Genomic DNA, 6,000 nt, shown 5'->3' with positions numbered 1-6,000 from the left:
GAGGCAGTTGAGCAACGCAGTAGCCGTGCACAGGGAGAGCCTCCACCCATCACTTATTAAAATACCATTTTTAGTACAAAGAGATGTTAGAAGTGAAAATGGGTGAAATACCTCTTACATCCCCCATTGATTTCCCGGGATATTTACAACTGTGGTGCTATTGATCTCCCCAAAGTGCTGGATGTTCTCACTCGTTATGTATGACGCTCACAGTGAGAAAGTATTTTTGGCAAAGAGACCATGAGCACGCCAGAAACATTGATCCATGAAGATCAGGGCTGTAGCAGCATCATTGCCCCCAGATCCCCCCACAAAGTGGTGCTGAGCATCACCCAACAGCTGCCCCAGCCCTGTCCCTTCCAGGAGCACAACAGCAGCAGCGGTGCTTCCTTGCTCTCATCTCACAGGTCCAAACCCCTGTGGCTCCACTTTGGGCTGAGCCACTGTCACTGCTTCTCCTTGAACCACAGCAGGAGGGACAAGAAGGCTGTATGTTCAAGTCAAGTTCAGGAGCTCTGCAGAAGCTCCTATCTCAAGTACTGCGCTCAAGCATCAGCCCAAGGGGCAGATAAAGGCTGTGGGTCACTCTGCTTCCCTGAAACTGCCCAAGGATGGCAGAGACAAAGCATTGTCCTCATCCCCAAGACACCCACATCCCCAAGTCACCTACATCCCTGAGTGTTGGGTACAATCTCCTGTCGTCTGCAGCATGGGCTGGCTCCTGGATGCCCTGCCTACTGGAGCCCCTCGCTGTGATGGTGTGGGGATGGGGAAGGAGCCTCCAGCTTGTGGTTCTCCACTCAGGGGGAGAATTTCCCTAGGACCACTGCTTTGATATTGGGTTAAAGTGCCCTCCCAGCAAAGGGCACAAGTGGGGTTTTCTCGCTATAAGAGCACACCCCATGTGCTGCCACCACTTTGCAGCCTTGCAGCCAGTGGCCGGGGTGAGGTTCCCATTTCCAGACCCAGCAGCTGGAAACTGACCCCAGTTCTGGTGAGTGCAGTCCCGGGCGCTGCCTCCAAGCGCGGTTTCCAGCAAAGAGCCAGAGGGAGCGGGGCGCAGGAAACCGCGTGGTGTAAAGTTTCTGGAGATCCTTTTGCCGCTGTGTCAGCCCCAATTACATCAGTCAAAGCGCATTATGTGGCTGGCGGGCTCTAATGGGAAGTGACAGATGTGACGGGGCGCGGGCGGGCGCTGGAACCAGCACTGCGATCCCTAGGGATGGGTCCCCCCTCCCCTCCTTGGGCTGCATGAAGCTCTCCCGAAGAAAAATCCACCACTGAGATTCAGAGGGGATTCTCACCTGCTATCCATCCTCCCTGACCTTCGAGGTCTGCGGTTATCGACGTTTTGCTCCAACCGAGTCAATATCAACTTCGAGGGCCGATAGACAATAGGAAATAATAAGCAGCGTACAGTTAGTATTGATTTATGATGATTTGGGTCTTTTTGCGTGAGTTTCTCCCATGCAAAGCGGCTCTCAGCCTGCAGGGTTTGTGTGTATGTTAGCCCTGAAAGACGTGGATGCGAGCAAGGGAGATTTGCTGCAAGCTTACAAATATCTTGTAAAGAACACGAGGAGTGAGTTACAGCCACCTGGTGTAGAGAGTCGTGCAGGTCCTACAAACACTCAAAAATATTGAATTAGGTGAACCCCACTGCTTCCCTTCCAGCAAGGCACTTAGAAAGAGCTTGGAAACAGCATCAGGTCCCATTGGAGGTGGGATGATGGTGTCTGAGCTGCAAACAGGAATCAACTTCGTGAGAGATCAAGAGAAATGGCCAAAATGGATGAGAAGTGTTTTCTTCTTCGCCTCCCTGGAGGGGAACACTTTGTGCTGTGCAGTGGGGTTGGTATGGAGATGTCCCTGCAGTGGGGCTGCCTGTGTCCCCATCACCACCCCAGCCCAGCAGCTCTTTGGGGTGGGTGTTTTCCTCCTCACTGTTGTCAGGATGTTTACAGAGCTCAGAATCAGGCCGGAACCCGGAGATGTTCAGCACTGTGCTGATGGGGTCAAGAGGCTGTGGATGTGTGTTGCACCCCCAACAGGCAATGTGAGCTGCCAGAGCCAACGTGGGCTCCCAAACCCATGGTAACATCTCTAAATCTGGGAGTCACCATCCTAAACTCAGGGTGCCATTCCCAAACACGAGGGTAACATTCCCAAACCTGGGTTCAACCTTCCCAAACCGACAGCAATTGTTCCCAAAACTGGAGATAACATTCCCAAATTGGGGGATAATATTCCCAAACCTGGGAATAACATTCCCAAAGTGGTGATAGCCTTTAGCTGAGCCCTGCACCCTCAACGCTGCAGCGGCATTCCCTGCCCGGCTCCCTTGCTGGCACGGAGGCAGATCTGAGGAGCTGCAGGAAGTACATTTGTTATTGGGAACGCTTTGATATTTCACATGTGAAATGTCTGCATGCTGGAGGAGTTCAGGCATCTGGCAGGAAATTACCATGAATCCTGTTTCTCTCCGCAGTCACACACACGCACACCGCTCTCCTTCCCTTTCCCTTCTCCTTTCCTCGCCCCATACGTGCGCCTTCCCCTTTCCTCACCCAGACCCCAGGGAGAATCGCCAACCCCATGCCCTAGAAGCACCTCTGACCCCGATTCCCCTCCCCAGCCCCAACAAGCAGCATGAGAACAGGTTTTCAAGGAACACAGAAGGGGTTTTGGGGCAGCACACCGGGCTCTTTGTGCACCTCTCCCTCTGTTCTGTCTGCTTGGCGAGCCCTGCAAGCCCCGGGGTGGCTCTTCATGTTGCTTCCTGCCCTCTGCACTATCGCTCACATCGGGCTGCTGTCAGGTGGCTCCGCTCCATATCACGCAGTGCGGCCCTTGCCAAAAAAATTATGACAGTATTAAATGATTTTATTACAGTAAACTGCAGATTGCACAGTGTAAACACAGGTGGTGCAACACACCTCGCTTTCAACTGTATCCATGCCAGCAGGAAGGGCAGGATCCGACCCCACGTGGGGTCTCCCCCTGTGCCAGGACCCTCTGAACCTCAGCTTTTCTGGGCTGTGTTTTGAGGCAGGTTTGTGACCCAGTTTGGGAACGGCCCTGGAAGTTGTGGGGTCAGAGGAGAGCAAAGAATTCCTGCCCTCCCTAGAACCAACGGGGCTGCATTTTGCACAGGGCTTTAAGTTCTGTTGTGTTTGTTCCAGAGGGGGAGGAAAATCTGAAGGGGGATGAACGCAGTCCCACACTGTGACCTGCTTTGGGTTTGCCCTGGAGAACCCAGCACACCATGGGGTGTGTTACTCTGGAATCAGGCAAAAAGAGAAAATCCCATCGGATGCTACCAAAAAAGAGCAGCGTGAGGGTGGTAGAAACTCCACGGCTGCATCCAGGGACAGGAGATGGTGGCATGGGGTTTGTGGCATGGAGCTCAACACACAGAGCTCAAGACATGGAGCTGGTTGCATGGAGCTCAATACATGGAGTCCCTGGAGGGACAGGAGCAATACCAAGGCTGGATGTGAACAGAGGCCCTTTGAGCACCAGCCCTGACTCATGCAGAACTGCCTGCAGGAAGGACAGCCCCCGTCTGCCCTCTCCCTGCTTTGCCCAAAGTGCTCTGGAGTGCGGGCTGTCTTTTTCCCCCTCTCCTTTTGCTTTTACAGGTTTCATTTTGGCTTTGATTCCAACAAGTTTACTGACAGATTACTTCATTTTAACTCTATGGCTTTCCTGTCTTGTGGGAGGCATATTTCTAAGTATCATATTTATCAAAAGGACTGTGCAAAAACAAGGGCCAGAATTACTCTTTTGATGGTTCCCCCAATAAGTACAACGCAATAAATTTTGGGGGGGAAAGGAAACCCGAGTGGAGACCTTCAGAGCTGGGTCTGGGTGTGGGGCACGGGCACAGCTCCTCCCGCCCCGGGGGGGGGATGCATTTCCCCCCCCTGTGACTTTAAATCAGAGCAGCATTTCCATAAATCACGCTGAACACTTATTTATTGGACATAGTTTTGGGGCTCTTAAAGCACGGAAAATAAATTTAATGGAGCGTTTGGAGCATTTCTCCAATCTTTTGAGGGATTACTTGGGGAATTTGTCAACGGAGCCAAGCACAGCAGCTTGATCCAGAGAGATGGGAAAGAAATTATGGGAGATACTCTACAAAGGCCCAGGTGTACCCTAAATCACATCAAAAAAGATTAATGTCAAAGCGTTGCTTGCCAGCAGAGTTGATTGGCAGCGCTGCAGCTTATTTAATAAACTATCATTTTAGCCAGAGGGTGACTTTAATCTGAATTACATTTTCTTGTTTTGTTGTACGCCACACCAAGCGATTTATTGGAGGCTGTTGCATACCTCTTAACCTCAAACACTGCAAGAAAGGAGACGGGAAGCCTACAGAGCCCCGAGAACCTGGAGCCAGCAAACCCTGCTCATTCCCTGGGCTGGGAGCTCTGCAGTGTGCCGAACTGAGCCACAGCAAAGGGCCCCGAGGCTGCCCTGCCCCTCTGCAGCTCTTCTCCCTTTTGAAGCCATGAGGAATTTCGCAGAGATTTCCAAAGCCTTTGGGGAGACCTTATGGAAATGTGCAGCTGGGGGAGACCGGAGCGCCCAGGGGCCCCTTAAGTAACGTTTGTGCAAACGGACAAAGAAATCCTAACTAATAATGAGCCCCGTTCCAAGGTTATGATTGAGTTTTTCCCCTGTTCTGCTTGATATTTCTGCCAAAGAAAGAAAAATCCTCGCTGAAGTCTAGCAGGAAATCCAATAAAATTTCTTCAAAAGATGGGTCTGACATTGAAAAATAGCAAAATTATAAAAGTAGGCCTCAGAAAAGAAAAGGGGAGAGTTATTATATCTGGCACCTAGCGAGGGCCCAGAGCTCCCTCTCCAAATGAGCCATCACAGATTGAAAGTGTTTAGCTTCCCGTTGATTAAATACGGTGAAGGACCCGAGGCGTGCCAAGCCTTGGGGATCGAAAGTTTGTTTTCAGTCAGAATGTGTTTTCAGTCAATGGAAAAAATGGTTGGCCTGCGCCGGGGTATGTAACTGAGAAGCCTCAGGTTTGGAGTGAGTAATGGCTGTGATGCAGAAATGCAGGAGGGTTGTTAATCATCCGACCCCAGCCCCCGTAACTCAACTCAGCAACTCCTACGACTTTGGAAGTCGTTTTTTTTTTTTTCCTTTTGCTCTTTTAAAATCTGTATATATACGTGTGTGTCTGTCTGTATGTATTTATATATGTATATAAAGGTCATTTTCCTACATTTTGTTTTTTTTGCTCTTGTTAGTATTGCCATTTTTCCCTCAGTGGTCCACTAGACATGGGGCTCTGTGCTCCTGCCTGGGAGCCCTCCCTGCCCTTGGGATGGGGAGTGGGATGGGGAATGGGGTGGGAAATAGGATGGGGAATGGGGTGGGAAATGGGATGGGGAATGGGATGGGGAATGGGGTGGGGAATGGGGTGGGGAATGGGATGGGAAATGGGGTGGGGAATGGGGTGGGGAATGGGGTGGGGAATGGGGTGGGGAATGGGGTGGGAAATGGGATGGGAAATGGGGTGGGAAATGGGATGGGGAATGGGATGGGGAATGGGCAGGGGGGAGTGAGTGGCACAGATAGCATGGCGCCTTCCACTGATCCCTGCTGGCAAAGGTTTGGAAATGGCTCTCCTGGAGAGGGCTGTGGGGAACTGCACCTCCCTGCAGACAGAAGGGGCCATTGAAAATATCCTCCCCCCCTATTTATTTACTCATTTGTGGCAGAAGAGGACCCATTTCATTGCTAGGTTGGGCCACCCGGCTTAGAGCAAAGGCTGCGGCTTGTCACCGCTGTGAGCCGTGCACCGGGAGATGCTCGGGACCAGGGACACGCAATGCTCAGCCTGCAGGAGCCAACAGCCCCTTTCATAGGGAAAGCTGGGCAGATGGGAAGGATCAAACAGACCTCCGTGTCCCCTGGGGTGAGAGCAGGGCAGGGCTCGGGTTCAGCGCCGGGTCAACAGGTCACTGCTGAGG

Source organism: Lagopus muta, chromosome 27 (genome assembly GCF_023343835.1).
Source record: "Lagopus muta isolate bLagMut1 chromosome 27, bLagMut1 primary, whole genome shotgun sequence".
Taxonomy (NCBI): domain Eukaryota; kingdom Metazoa; phylum Chordata; class Aves; order Galliformes; family Phasianidae; genus Lagopus; species Lagopus muta.
This window is presented reverse-complemented; position numbering follows the sequence as displayed.